Genomic DNA, 16896 nt, shown 5'->3' with positions numbered 1-16896 from the left:
GTTTTGTTCCAAGACCCACCACTTGTCCAAGCTAACTCTATTGAAACATAGAGAGAAGCAAAGGTCCACCACTTGTCCAAGGTAGGCTCCATTGAAACATGGAGAGAAGGATGATCCACCATTTCTCCAAGATAGGTTCCATTGAACAATTGAGAGAAGCAATCTCCACCATGTCTCCAAGCTAGGATCCATTTAAATGCCCTAAACCCATTTTATTTTGTACATGCGGGGTTTTATTTCAAGGCCCACCACTTGTCTAACCTATTATCCCTAGTAGCACGAGTGGTTTGGTCTCAAGATACACCACTTGTACACTCTATGTCATTATATTGGGAAGAATCATGTATTAAGGTCCACCACTTGTCCAACCTATAAGGTTATATCTTAAATGGTATCCTTTCTCACCACTTGAAATGCCCATGATATGTTTTACATGGGGGTTTCATTCCAAGGTCCACCACTTGTCCAAGCTAACTCTATTAAAACATATAGAGAAAGAAAGGTCCACCACTTGTCCAAGCTAGGCTCATTGAAACATGGAGAGAAGGAACCTCCACTGTTTCACCTAGATAGGCTCCATTGAAACATGGAGAGAAATAAGCTCCACCATGTCTCCAAGTTGCTAGGCTCCATTGATATACCCAATACCCATAATATTTCGTACATGGGGGGTTTACATTCAAAGTTCACCACTTGTCCAACCTATTATCCCTAGTAGGTTTGGTCTCATGATTCACCACTTGTCCACTCTATGTCATTATATTAAGAGGAATTGGGTGTTAAGGTCCACTACTTGTCCAACCTATAATGTTATAGCTTGAATGGTATTTTTTCTCACCACTTGTAATGCCCATGACATGATTTACATGGGGGTTTTGTTCCAAGGTCCACCACTTGTCCAAGCTAAATCTATTGAAACATAGAGAGAAACAAAGGTCCACCACTTTTCCAAGCTAGGCTGCATTGAAACATGGACCTTAATACCAAATTATTTCTAGTAGCATGAGTGATATTTTGTACATGGGGGGTTTACATTCAAGGTCCACCACTTGTCGAACCTATTTCCCTAGTAGGTTTGATCCCAAGTTCACCACTTATCCACTCTATGTCATTATATTAAGAATAATTGGGTGTTAAGGTCCACCACTTGTCCAACCTATAAGGTTATATATTAAATGGTATTTTTTCTCACCACTTGTAATGCCCATGATATGTTTTTCATGGGGGTTTTGTTCCAAGGTCCACCACTTTTCCAAGATAACTCTATTCAAACATAGAGAGAAATAAAGGTCCACCACTTGTCCAAGCTAGGCTCCATTGAAACACGGAGAGAATGATGCTCCACCATTTATCCAAGATAGGCTGCATTGAAACATGGAGAGAAGCAAGCTTTACCATGTTTCCAAGCTAGGCTCCATTGAAACACTCTAGGGGGTTTTATTTCAAGGCCCACCACTTGTTTAACCTATTATCGCTAGTTGCATGAGTGGTTTGGTTTAAAAATTCACCACTTGTACACTCTATGTCATTATATTGTGTTAAGGTCCACACTTGTCCAACCTATAAGGTTATATCTTAAATGGTATCCTTTCTTGCCACTTGAAATGCCCATGATATGTTTTACATGGGAGTTTCATTCCAAGATCCACCACTTGTCCAAGCTAACCATATTTAAACATAGAGAGAAACAAAGGTCCACGACTTGTCCAAGCTAGGCTCCATTGAAACATGGAGAGAAGGAACCTCCACCATTTCTCCTAGATAGGCTCCATTAAAACATGGACATAAGTAAGTTCCACCATATCTCCTATATGCTAGGCTCCATTGAAATATGAAAAACCCATGATATTTTGTACATGGGTGATTTACATTCAAGGTCAACCATTTGTCCACCCTATTATCCCTAGTAGGTTTGGTCTCACAATTCACCACTTTTCCACTCTATGTCATTATAATAAGAGGAATTGGGTGTTATGGTCCACCACTTGTCCAGCCTATATGGTTATACCTTGAATGGTATTTTTTCTCACCACATGTAATGCCCATGACATGCTTTACATGGGGGTTTTGTTCCAAGGTTCACCACTTGTCCAAGCTAATTCTATTGAAACATAGAGAGAAACAAAGGTCCACCACTTTTCCAAGCTAGGCTCCATTGAAACATGGACCTTAATACCAAATTATTTCTAGTAGCATGACTGATATTTTGTACATGGGGGGTTTGCATTCAAGGTCCACCACTTGTCCAACCTACTTTTCCTAGTAGGTTTGGTCGCAAGATTCACCACTTGTCCACTCTATGTCATTATATTAATAATAATTGGGTGTTAAGGTCCACCACTTGTCCAACCTATAAGGTTATATATTGAATGGTATTTTTTCTCACCACTTGTAATGTCCATGATATGTTTTACATGGGGATTTTGTTCCAAGGTCCACCACTTGTCCAAGCTAAATCTGTTCAAACATAGAGAGAAACAAACGTCCACCACTTGTCCAAGCTAGGCTCCATTGAAACATGGAGAGAATGATGCTCCACCATTTATCCAAGATAGACTCCATTGAAACATGGAGAGAAGTAAGCTCCACCATGTCTCGAAGATGCTAGAGTCGATTGAAATACCCAAAACCCCTGATACTTTGTACATGGGGGGTTTACATTCAAGGTCCACCACTTGTCCAACCTATTATCCCTAGTAGCATGAGTGGTTTGGTCTCAGGATTCACCACTTGTCCACTCTATATCATTATATTAAGAAAAATTGGGTTTCCATATCTAAATGGATCTTTGCTTGGATAAGTGGTAGACCTTGAGACCTAAATACCCATTCTACACTAGAGCATTGGTAAAGCCTTATGCACTTCAAGCATACCTTTAACAACAAGTAGTAGTTATTAGTTGACTTAAGTCTAGTTGACCTCCATGGTATTGAGACTAAGAGAGAGTGTAGCATAAAAAAGAGTCGGGATTTTAATTTGACTTTCTTTCTATTAATGAGTAGATCATAGATGGATTTTGGTATCTAATAAAACCTTAGGGTAGACAATGTAAAACTCATGTCTATTGTTGTGTTTGCATTAAGTGTTCTTGTTTTTTAAGTTCAGATACATTACAGAAAAATGGATTGGCTATATGCTGGCATAAATTGAAGAAAACTATTGAATTACCCATCCAACCTCCTCCAAGACCTTGTCCAAGGAATGAATCACCTCCTTATCACCTACCACTTTCTTTCAAGGACATCAAAAGAGTACTTATCTTGGATCTAGAGGGGTTACTTCTCAAGACAATTGAAATTAAACATGGAGATTCTATGCCATCTTGGGCTCAACACATGCGACTTGTGGAGGATAAAGATGAAGTTTATCATGTGGTGCGACCAGACGCACAAAGTTTTTTGGATTTTTGTGCTGAATACTTTGAGCTATGGATATGGAGTTGCTATAACTTAACAAGGGTGCAATGCATCACACAAAAATGTTTTCCTGAGCAGTATACCAAGTTCAAGGTGTTTATGAGTAACAAAAATTGCCAAAATCCAAATATTATGTTAGGATTCACAAGGGTTTATCACAAAAATTTGAGTGATATTTGGAAGATATTTGAGGATTTGGATGCAAACAATACCTTAATTTTTTATGACACTCCATATAGGGTGATGTGGAACATGCCAGGGATATATCTTATATTTCCAAAGATGTGGAGGAAAACTTCCGAGCAACTTCAAAACTTCTTGCAGAGAACCATAATTCCATGGTTGGTAGGATGGTTGTATGCAAGAGATAAGAGAGTCTATACATACAACACAATTGTAAATCAGTATAGTGATTCTGAGATAAATTATGTCCTTGGTGTGTACTTGTCAACACGAAAGAATTGAATAAATATGGCCATAAGATTCTTTTTTTATTCTAGTGTGTATCTTTCAACATTTGTATAATTTGATATAGTCTTTTTTATAAAAAAACAAAGGTGTGTCAATTTTATGAACACTTGAATGGAGTGCACCCTACTCTAAGGGGACTTCAATGTACTATTGGAGTGCATCCTATTGTAAGGGGACTCTGATGTATTGCTAGAGTGCACCCAAATTTTTGGAGACTCATTTTTTATTTGATTGGGGCCTATGTTGGGTCATATAGTAAAAGAAATTCATTTTTTGTCAATTCATATCGAGGTTGCATTTATTTGTAACTATGAGAGAATTGATGTTTGATGTCAACATAAAACTTGTAAGTATGGATCAGAGAATTCATGGACTTTAAATATGTGAGAGGGATCTTTTTCTTGGGCACAAATATTTGCTTCAAGAATTTTGTCATTACATACTTTACGTGAAAGAGTTTTAGAACCTAAAAGACTTTGAAAACAAAACTATGGAATCTAAGTGCATGTATTCTTGAATGGCTTGAAAGTTGATGTATACATGCATGTCTCCTTGATGAAGATTTAGATCTGACAAGATGCAAAGCTAGAATTCTTGGACATTACCTTTGTCAATTTGATAATAACATATTTAACTTTCTTTTATTATGGGTGGAAAATATATTATTATGTGCATTTGGAACCTAATTGCTTGACCTTCAAACCAAGATTCCTATGTTATTTTTTCATATACTTCTTTGTAATGAATTAAGATTGTGGATACAAGGTCCACCACTTGTTCAAGCTAGATCTAAGAAAGTATATATACTGAGTCTTCAAACTAGTAAACCAAGGGAAGAGAGAAGCAGGGTCCATCACTTGTCCAAGCTTATCTCTAGACAACATAGAGAGATGTTAGGTCTACTAATTGTCCAATATAGTCATGGAGAAATGATAGAAGGTTGATCCACTTATCCAACCTATCATCTCTAGTAAAATGGGAGGTTTGGCCTTAAGATTCACCATGTAACCAACGTATACTTCATTGTATTATGAAGAGTAGAAAAGAAAAGCTCCACCACTTGTCTAAGGTAGTTCCAAAATCAACATGGAGAGAAGCAAGATTCACCATTTGTCCAAGATAGGTTCCATTAAAACATGGAAAACCTCATATATGTTGTACATGGAAGCTTTTTTCCAAGGTCCACCACTTGTCCAAGCTAGGATCCATTAAAACATGGATAGAAACAAGGCTCCACAACTCGTCCAACCTTTATAGCTGCAAAGTGTACCGGTAGTCTAAACTAGGCATGGGAAAATAATAGAAGGTCCACCACTTATCCAATATATTATCTCTAATAGCATGGGAGGTTTGGTCTCAAGATTTAGGAATTGGCTAACCTGTATTTCATTGTATTATGATGAATTTGGTTTTAAAGTCAACTACTTATCCAAGCTATAAGTTTATATCTTGAATGGTATTCCTTCCCATCACTTAGAAAACCAATGATATGTTGTACATGGGGGGGTTTGTTACAAGGTCCACCACTTGTCCAAGATAGTTTCATTGAAACATGGATGAAGACAAGCTCCACCATTTGTTAAATCTAGACTCCATTGAAATCTAGAAAATCCATTCTATGTTGTACATGGGGTTTTTGTTTTAAGGTCCAACACTTGTCCAAGCTAAGATCCATTGAAACATGGAGTAGAGAAACACTCCACCACTTGTCCAAGCTAGGAAACATTGATAGTAGTTGGCTTAGTTTGAAGATCCACCACGTGTCTAAGCTAACTCTATTGAAACATAGAGAGAAGCAAAGGTCCACCAACTGTTCAAGCTAGGCTCCATCGAAACATGGACAGAAGCAAGCTCCACCATTTATCCAAGATAGGCTCCATTGAAACATGGAGAGAATCAAAGGTCCACCATTTCTCCAAGCCAAGCTCCATTTGTCCAACCTATAAGGTTATATCTTAAATGATAATCTTTCTAATCACTTGGAATACCCATGATATGTTTTACATGGGGGTTTTGTTCCAAGATCACCACTTGTCCAAGATAACTCTATTGAAACATAGAGAGAAGCAAAGGTCCACCACTTGTCCAAGCTAGTCTCCATTGAAACAAGGAGAGAAGCAAGCTTCATCATTTCTCCAAGATAGGCGAGCATGGATAAGTGCACCTTGAAACCAACCTTCCTATGAGGCAATAGAGCATATGCTACATATTTTATGTATGCCCCATGCCTCAAATTAAGAAGTTATAGATTAGAAGTTGACCTTGCTTGAATGTCACATGCAATAAATTAAGGAAAAATAGCCAAGTGGATTGTATTCCTCAATGGATCCTTGCTTTCACAAGTTGTGAACCTTGAGTCACTTTTACATTAACTTGGACAAGTGGTGGACCTAGAAACCAAGCTCTCCATGTTGAGATAGGTTGTAGGTAGGACAGTAGGACATAGACAACGATAATGGATGCAATATACTCGTCTCCTAATAATCCAATTGATTGAAACCATGGTACTTTAGTTGTTTTCATTGTGTATTGTATGTGCATAAAGTGGAATGAGACCTTAAGAAAACTCAATTTTTTGACAAAATCTCTATATTTTGTACATGATATATTGAAAGTTGTCCAACCTGGGAATTGGGATTTTCCCACTTTACCTAATATGGTCTTAGACTTTTGGTGCCGAAAATCTACCCTATGTTTATGATTTTTTAACACAAGGTTTCAATCCTAATTGGAAGAAGTATATAAAATGGGGGTTGTAGTTTATAAACTTATTTTTTTTCTCCTATTTTTAATTATTTATATTGAACCAGGGTTGAGGAGATATGATCAAAATGGTGGACCTCAATCTGCCCACATCATGGAGGGACAACTCATTTCAAACTTTGCCAGTTCTTGTTCACACTGGCTTTTCTCTTTCTTGTGCAACCCTTGGGGGTTCCCTTCACCTATAAAAGGGGACCTCTTCTTCCTTGAAAACCATTCATGAGGGAGTGAGAGTAGTAATGCCTAATTGTACTTAGCCATAAACATAAGCCTAAGCCTAAACTTACTCCTAGATGAAGACTAGCCAACCTTGTAAGCTATCCTTGGAGGATACACTCTAATAAAAAAGGACTTAAACTTGGTGCATAAATCAAGGCTTGAAATCTTCCCGGTTCTTCTCTCTCCATCAAAAATCATGAATAACTCTCGAAGGGTTTGCCAAGTAAGATGTGTTCTACTTTGATATTTTGTTGATTTCTTGTTGTTTTCTTTTTTATCTCTAATATTCCAATATATATCTCTAATTTCATCTCCCTCTCTAACCAAATCTATCCCTCTTACTATTAAAAATTCAATATCTCTACAAATTCTAGGTTCTCCTTGCTATAGGTACATCTCTCCCTGCAGTAACCTTATTGCCTACGGGCAAGAATATGGCTTGGGAGGGAAATCCTCTTTCCTTACTTCTCTCATATCTACATTTTGCACATACTAGAGTTATCCTAGATGAATAATCCACATGATATTAATTTCTATTGCTTCCGCTCTGTGCGATCTATTGCAATTAACGTATGGATTAGCCGTAAAATACACTTTTAACAACACATAGTATTTCTCTTTGGCCCAAAAAGGCTCAGTGAAATACTTTTTTTACTAGATCCCATCATACTACCCCTTATAGAATATAACTTTTCTTTTGACATAAGTGTAATTATCTTGCTATGAACCAAGAGGATCTGTACACACATGTTAGCAACGAGCTAACATGGACACCATGGATACCATTTTTTGGAGCTCTCATTGTAAAAATACTTATTATTTAGATAAATCAGGAATATTGTAACTCTTATTTTTTGGATAAACCTTGTAACTGATGAGCCGAGGCTACAAGCTTCAAGATTGTATCAACCTGTCATTGCCTATCTTTAGTTAGAGCTCCCGGATAATTAAGTTTGACCACCAAAACCTTGGCTAAGGTATAAAAGCCAATTTTTGTAAGTTATTGTTAAGTTTTGGATAATGAAATACACAGCGTGAGCTAACGGCACTCACTTCTCACCTTCTCGCGCTTCCTACTCCCTCTCCAGTTGTCACATTCTTGTAGCGTTTGTTGCATTGCAACCGTAGGTAAGAGCTCTACGCATTGACGTAAACACAACATAGTAATTTTTGGCTTTTGCATCGCCGACCCGTGGCCTAGTTTCATCATAAGTAGGAATTTATACTTCAAAATCAAACATTAATTATAAGTGGGGTATTGGGACATCATTGCTACGCATTTAGGTGCATTTTGGGTCAAAAACGACTACGTCAATAATCAAGTGTTGTTAATAATCGCGATTTTGGAACTTGACCTAAAGTGGGGTTTGAAACCATAGGCATGTGTGCTTAGGTCTTATAAACTAGTCCTAGAAGTTTCGTTACATTTGGATGTCATTGGATGTTGTAACGGATGTGATATGTTTGCCGATGAGCGATTGGTTTTTGGTGATTTCAGTCACTTGAGTGTAGATTGAGTTAGATGCGATTTGTTAGTTGTTTTGCAAAAGATTGACAACCTCTTGTAGCCTCTATGCACTAGTCGAATCAGATTCGTCTCATGGATTGACAATTTAATCGTGATTCTTGCTAAAATTGGAATAAGATAGGATAGTGAGGTTAGACATCCGTCCCACATCACAATTAATCCCAATCACTAGACAAAACATATATACTATGGTAAGCACAAAATTACAATTCCAAAGAGGAATTCATAGTCTCTTTGGTTGGCAAAGATTGAACGCTATTAACTGATCTATTAGGGTGAAAGCATGACTGGGTGGACACCAACGCTGTGTCCGGGACATCACTATTTGACAAATTAATAGCTGTAATATGTTTGACAAAGATACCCAAGGCATGTGATATATCATTGGATAGCTCTTGAAGAGGATAATCTAAAAAGTTGTTTGGTGCCAAAATTAGAATTAATTTGCAAAAATTTTACCGCGCACCACGTCTAATAGTGCATCTATTCAAAACTAGTAATCAACCCATAAAAGTGTACCACCCAGTCATGCTTTCACCCATTAACCCTTTCATATTACCCATGATACGACACATATTGTTTTGAGGATATAATCTTTGAGTTTGAATCTTGGTTTTATCATTCAAACTAGCTTGAGTGATAAGGTGTGTGTGTAGATGACTGACATCTTACCTCGAGGGATATGGGTGGAGATAATCTCCCATTATGGTGGAGGAGTATTTCCAAACTGGAGTGGAAGTGCGAAGTATTGTCACTACCACGCATAATAGGGAAGAGAAGAAAATGTTGATGTCTACGGATTTTATTGTACCTAATACATTACGAGCTTGGTATAATTACTCTATAGGGAACCCCAAGTTTAGACCACCTGAGCATAAACCCTGGCCTATTGGGAGTATCCAGTGGATACAATCCATGTTGAGAAGGGAGATTGTTGTCACTAATCAAATTTTGTACATAAATGCTTATGAACTTACCCTAAGACCGACAAAGGAAAGTCAATAATCTACAATCCTCGCCATGTAAAGGTTTTATACAATGCTTACAGCACACCTCACTGCCTTGCAAATTGTGAAAATATACATAGCTCAGCTGGATGGGACACACCAAATGTATTTCCAAAAGAATCTTCTTACTTTGATGACTACTTCGGATACATAAAGGTAAATGTTCACACCGAAATGGGGGTACATGTAATGAACAAATCTCTTACTCAACAATGGTTTTTCTCACATGCCAATGAAGAAATGTTGCAACCAAAGATCAAAAAGGATTATTGGGATCACCCGTCCAATATACTCAAGGTATGGGATAGTTATGCTCCATTGCTAGAAGGATGTCGCAATGGATATTACCGAGTGCATTATGTCAAAGCCAGTAGGATCTATTAAAAAACTTTCAAGACACTTTATAGACTATCTGGAACCCCAAAAGTTTTGTGATATAGAAATTGGAATAATTTATTCGTTATTATTTCTTCTATTTCTCTCTCATCTTATCTTCAACTATCTATTTTATTTATTTAAGAACTTCAAGGATATTAGGATATTTTACTAAGTGCGACCTTGGTTGATATGGTGCCGTAAGTTACCATGCCTCCTAGAGGAAATGCGGTTGTTGCTAACGCAAATGCGCCTATTGTTACTCAACACACCATCATTGATAGAGGCATCGATGCTATGCTTCGCAAGTCTCAACCTTGAAATTTTAGCGGGGAAGGCAAAGATGTAGGCAAAGTTCTTGAAGATTGGATTGAGTGTATGGATGATTGCTTTGATTTGGCTCACTTGTCAGTAGTAAATAAATCCTCATCACTAAGTTCAAGCTAGAGAAAGTATCCAACGAAAGGTGGAGAGACCATTGCATAAAAAACAATGTTGATCCTAATGCTGCAACTTGGGATTACCTTAAAACCCAGCTCAAGAAGAACTATCAGAACAAAGTTTATCATTCTGACCATATGAATGAGTTTCTTGACTGTACTGAAGGAACAAAACATCTGGAATTGTACTATCAACATTTCTTGACCCTTGTCAAGTATGCTCGAGCAGAGATTACTCAAGAGGTCAAGGTAGCTTGAGGGTTATCTACTATTGGAAAGAGGAGACTAGAACCTGTTCCTCTTTGAAAAATGAGGAAAGCCTAAGCTCTGATTAGTGAACTTTACCAAACTTATAAAGTGTCATAGGAAAAATTAGAGGATCTATGTAGTAAAGCTTAACCCTAAGGAGAAGAAGTTAGATTCACCTGAACTCAAATGGATAACAGAATGTGATGATGCATTTCCCAAAGAACTTTCATAGTTACCACTCAAGCGTGATGTTGATCATGCAATAGAGCTTACTCCATGAGCTCAATCAGCTGCTCGTAGACCTTACATAATGACAATACTTGAATCTACGGAACTCAAGGAGCAGTTAACTCAACTCCTTGCACAAGTCTTCATTCGACCCAACGTTTCTCCATGGAGTACTTCAGTTCTCTTTAATAGGAAGAAGGATGATACTCTATGTCTTTGTATTGATTATCGTGGATTGAACCAGGTAACAATAAAAAATAAGTATGCAATATCAAGGATTGATGAAATACTTGACTGATTACATGGATTTTATACCTTCACAAAGATTGATATTAAGTCAGGGTATTATCAAATTTGAATGAAGACACCTTTATACAATTTTCAATATACATCAGAGTTGCAAAAGCATTTGCATAGGGGAGGGGCTCTCAACGCTCGACCAAGCCAAAACGTTTAGGCCATGAGCTGGGACTACATCCAGAGGCACCTAGCGGCTAGTGCTACCTTTGAATGGGTGTTATGAATAGAAGCGCGCTCAAGAAAAATATAACATTGTGGAGGGTGAATATATGTGTACATCGCGTTGCGAGAAGAGAGAGAGAGAGAGAGAGAGAGAGAGAGAGAGAGAGAGAGAGAGATAATATATAGTGGAGGGTGAAATATAGTGCACAAAGACATGAGAAACTGACAACATAGAATATTTAAATGCCCCATCTAAATGAGACACGAAACCATGTATTAATGCAATGACAAAATTTGGGTATACCATAACATAAAGAAGTTTATGACAAAATAACTAGCAGAGCACGGGACCCTGTGCAAGGATCGTCCGGTCCACCCATTCACATCTGCTCTACTATGGAAAGAGAGAATTTAACTTTGCCGGGAGTGAGCTAGAACGCCTTCAACCTACCTGAGCCAGACATAAGTTGAGGCCACTTTGCCTCCCTCCATGAACCCGAGATCTGAAAGGATCCCAAGTACCAGTAGGTGGTAGGGTACCAACACCAATTGTACCAGTTTAGGCGCCACGCCTTTTCGATGCCCAGTACCGGGTGTTTAGGCAAATCCAAGGAAAAATCCCCGATAGGTTAGCCACGTAGGTCATTCAACCCCCTATGCACTAACCATGTTGATGAGCCTAACAAAAAAAGGAGAAGACCTAGACAACAATGTGAGGTCCCCACCCCGTCGTCTCAAACGACGGATCTGATGTCAACCTGGTGGCCACTAAATATACAGCGGAAGAAAACAAAGTGGTTTATGGTTCATCTACCGGACGATCTCTCATCACAAAGCGAGTAGAGTTCGAGCCTACTAGCATCCAGATCTAGTTCCACCCCACAAGGGAAGCGTGCTTAATTTATCTAGCGATCCTAAGACCCACCTTCCAAGAGGACAGAAGTCCCGAGTGCCTTTTTCCCCATGTTTCAAAGGCACGTACACTTGAGGCTTCGCCGTTCTTGGGTCAATGAGTATTACTAGAGTCAATTTATAACACTGTGGGGACGGAGAGTTCCTGACCAATCGGGACCACCCTTCTCATAGGCATTGGAAACCCGAGCCAAGCCCCCACTTTCCACCCCCACACTCACACTTCTTTGTGTGTCCTAAGCTAGTAACTCTAGCTACTGCGAAATCCTCGCGAGCCGCCCCCTATGAACAGTACGGGGATCATGACTAGTTTCAACATTGGAAATAGAAATGAACATGCCGAGCTAAATTTTCCCTACCATACATTCTTTCCTATCTCAAACACTATATCCAACAACCATTCTTTCCTACTTAGAATTTAGTATACATTTCAATTCAAATGCCGAGGTTTCCGTCGGATTTCTCCAACATGTTTAGGGATACGTTCTTTCCTAACTTATCGTATGCAATGTTAAATTAAACAAACTTGAATTAAAATGTGATCTACCTCCTCCATTTCCTCGTCATTGACCCGTGAGTTGGCCGCTACTTGGTCGTCCATGGGAGCTTTCTCTTTTCCATTCACGTTGCTTGTTCCTGCCTCGCGGTCGCAGGCACCACTGAAGCGAGTTTTCTTTACCGGGGCCATTTTATACTCACTACTTAATTGACAAACTTGGAGAAAAAGAACTAATGTCCGGGAGTACCATAACAACCAATATGACACCATAGAATCACTCAACAATTCCTTTTATACGAGAGGGTTAGATTTCCTTCAAGACATAGTAATTTATGGATAGTACCTTACTTGTTCCTGCGAAAATTGGCTCTAAAGTTAAATATTTGGTCTAGGTAATTAGGAATTTTAGATTTTTACTTAATCAAATTACTAGAGGGGTGAATTAGACATGCTCAATCACCTTCCTAATGTATGTAGAGAGATGCATAATTTCCATATGCATAGGTAAGAGGATTTCCCCCTTCCTAGTGGATTAATGATGGATTAATTACCCTTACTTACATCCTAATCTATGAACAGATTGAATCTAACTTAGTTACTCAAAGCATTGTGTGGTAATAGGGTGAAATTGACCAATTCCACATCATTGTCGGCTTGACATTTATTTACTATGATGACTAGCGACAGATTTCTTCTTACTAATCATGCATTAATCCATGATCAGGAGAGGTTAATTTCTTGCATAATTAACAATTAGATTAAGATTATACAATAGACTAATGATATGGAGAATTAGAGAGCATCTATTGAGTAATTTAGCTATGATTAAGCATAATATTTGCGGAATTAAGAGAATGATAGAGAGATTTGCAGCAAAGCATAAAATAAATTTGATTTTACCATGATTAGGGCTAAAATCTGCTCAAAATTCTGATCCAATGGAGTTCTCGAGATGAGATTCGGGCAACACTTCCCTCTTTTGCTTCTTCTCCAAAGCTATGTGTGCCGGGAGCACCTCCCCAAGGTGTGTGTGTGTATGTGTGCATATATATGTGTGTGTGTGTGTGTGTGTGTGTGAACACACTCTTATATAGGCTCTCCCAAGCTAAAAATCGAACCATGCTGCTAAATGCATCTGAGGGAGCTCTCAACTCATGCAAGGCAACTCCGTTACATGCCTACCAAGTGTCCACTTAGCTAGTCTAACTAACTCTCACACTCTCTCTCAAGCATGGCAAGTCTCCCACAAATCCCTAGACATGAGAGGGCGCCCCGTAGCTACTAAGGCAAGCTCCCATTGGCTTGAGACCTGTTCGCACACAGCCCCCGAGCCCCGGTGCTCCTCGCACAACCTTAGGAAATTTTGATTTTAGGCTAAAACGGGCGATACGAATCGTAATTTAATGCCGTAAATTGCTATACTAAGCTCTAACTAAGGTGTACGTGTCCGAGTACCTATCATATTTAGTAGTCCTCGGGGTCTGAAAATGCATTTTTTTAATTTCAGAGTACGAGTGCAATTTTTCGAGACGGTTAAAACTAGACGGGTCGGGTGACCAAAAACTTACTATTTTTGGAAATTTTCCACAAAAAATTATTTTAACTCACTTTTGAAAGCTTTATAACATTCTGAACATCATGGCACAGATAGAATTTGGAAAACTACGAAAAATAGTAACTTTTTCCCTTATGTTTATTCCATGGTACAATGGTGTTCATGTTGGTCAGGTCAAAGACCTTACAACCTAATCTCAAGAATGTGCTTGGGTAATCTTTTATGAGCGTTGGTTCGTCCTCCCATGTTGCATCTTCTTCGGGGTAATCCTTCCACTTTACTAGATGCTCCGTGATTGTTCTGTTGCGTAACTTCCTTTCCCTTGTTTCAAGTACATAGTCAGATTGGAGCTCGAGAACTCCTTGTGCTGGCATGACTGTTTGATCTGAGTCCAAGAGTTGATCAGGATTAGGGATATAGGGTTTGAGTAAGCTGACGCGGAATACATCATGAACCTTTAAGTTTGTAGGTAACTTTAGCTTGTAGTCCTGGTCACTTACAACTTTAACGATCTCAAATGGTCCACAATATATTGGTCTTAGCTTCTTGTATCTGCCTAGTGATAAGTTTCTTTTCTTTGGTCGGACTTGCAGAGAAACCTTATCTCCTTCTTTGAAAGTTCTTTCCAAATGGTTCTCATCTGCATACTTCTTCTGTCTATCCTGAGTGGCTTGAATGTCTTGGCGAATAGCTCTAGTCTGAGCTTCCATATCTTCTAAAATCTTCCTAGAGGCTTCTACTTTGATAGCTGGATCTGGGAAGTTCAGTGGTGCTAAAAAGTCTTGTCCATAAAGAGCTTTGAAGGGTGACATTCCAATGCTTTTGTGTGCGGAGGAATTGTAAGCATATTCTATCAAAGGAAGATATTGTAACCACTTATTTGGCTCTTGCGAACAATAGGCCCTGAGAATGTCCTCAATGACTTGATTTACTCTTTCATTCTGCCCATCTATCTGTGGATAATACGCTGTGCTGAAGGCTAATTGTGACCCAATAGATTGGAAAAGCAAAGTCCAACACTTTGATGTAAACTTGTCATCTCTATCACTGACGATACGCTTGGGTAAACCATGTAACCAAAAAATTTCCTTGATGAATACTCGGTTAATATCCGAAGCAGTAAAGGTTGTCTTTACGGGTATTAGATGAGCCACTTTTGTGAGCATATCAACAACCACAAAAACAGAGTCATCACCTCCTGTAGATGGTAATCCTATAACAAAGTCCATATTGATGCATTCCCATTTCATCTGGGGTATGTCAAGAGGTTAAATTTTCCCTGGTAACTTGATTCTTTCGGCTTTTATCCGCTGACAAGAAAGACATTGCCTCACATAGCGAAGTATGTCTCCTTTCATCCCGGACCAAAAATAACTTCTCCTGACAGCATGAAGAGTCTTAGCAGAACCTGGATGTCCAAATGTAGGGCTATCGTGTGCTTCATACAGAATAGTCTTCTTTAAATGTGGGTCTCTGGGTACACAGAGCCTATGTCTGTAGTAAAGACATCCTCCCATAAGAGAGTAATCTTTAGCTTCAGGCATCTTATCCTGCTGGGCTAATGATACTATACGTTGGTATTCTGGATCTACCAAAGATGCTTTTTTAATTCTTTCCCAGATAGGGTTATTTGAAATAGAGATAGCCCCGAGAAAATATTCTCGGCTAAGTCCATCTGCAACGGCATTTTTCTTCCCTAGTCTATACTTTATGTCAAGGTCATATTCTTGTAAGAGTTCTATTCATTGTCGTTGTCGCATATTGAGAATAGGTTGAGTAAAAATCCATTTTAATCTCTTGTGGTCTGGAACTAGCTGAAACTTGCGTCCGAGAAGATAATATCTCCATAACTTCAGCGCATGTATTACCGCTAAAAGTTCCAAATCATGAGTATAATAATTCTTCTCATGATCCCTTAGCTTTCGTGAAGTATAAGCCATCAGTCTTCCTTCTTGAGTAAGAACTCCGCCTAAAGCAAATTTGCTAGCATCGGTTGCTACTTCAAATTCCTTACTGAAATCTGGAAGCTTTAAGATAGGAGCTGAGACCAATAAATCTTTTAGCTTAGCAAAACTAGATTCGTGCTTGGTCTTCCATTTGATCCTCAATCCTTTCTTCAGGAGTTCCATCAAAGGTGCAGCAATACATGCACAGTCCTTGACAAAAATCCTGTACCATTCCGTTATCCCAAGAAATCCTCTTACTTCGCTGACAGTGGATGGTTGAGGCCAATCAACAATATCCTTGACTTTATATGGGTCCACTGAAATCCCTTCAATCGATATGATAAATCCAAGATAACCGACCTTTGGTGAGCAGAAGGTACACTTGCTCGCTTTAGGGTAAAGTTGGTGTTCTCGAAGAAGATCAAGTACTTTGGGAACATGTTTTTCATGATCTGTCTCGTTCTTAGAATAGACAGAATGTCATCAAAGAAAACCAAGACAAAATCATCTAGATAAGGTTTGAAAATATCCTGCATAAGTCGATTGAAGCTTGCAGGAGCATTTGTTAGACCAAAAGACATTACTGCAAATTCGTAGTGTCCATACCTAGTGTTGAAAGCTGTCTTTGGAATTTCTGATTCCTTGATCCTGATTTGTTAATATCCTGACCTTAGATCAATCTTTGTAAACATTTTGGCGTCATGGAGTCTGTTCAAGAGTTCGTCAATCCTTGGAATTGGATACTTGTTTTTGACAGTTACCTGGTTCAGTCCACGGTAATCTATGCATAGCCTTAAGGTCCCATTCTTCTTTTTGTGAAAAAGAA

The sequence above is a fragment of the Adiantum capillus-veneris genome, chromosome 17, assembly GCF_014529385.1.
Source record: "Adiantum capillus-veneris isolate H3 chromosome 17, ASM1452938v2, whole genome shotgun sequence".
Classification (NCBI taxonomy): Eukaryota; Viridiplantae; Streptophyta; class Polypodiopsida; order Polypodiales; family Pteridaceae; genus Adiantum; species Adiantum capillus-veneris.
The sequence above is the reverse complement of the archived record's forward strand: the minus strand, read 5'-3'. Positions refer to the sequence as shown.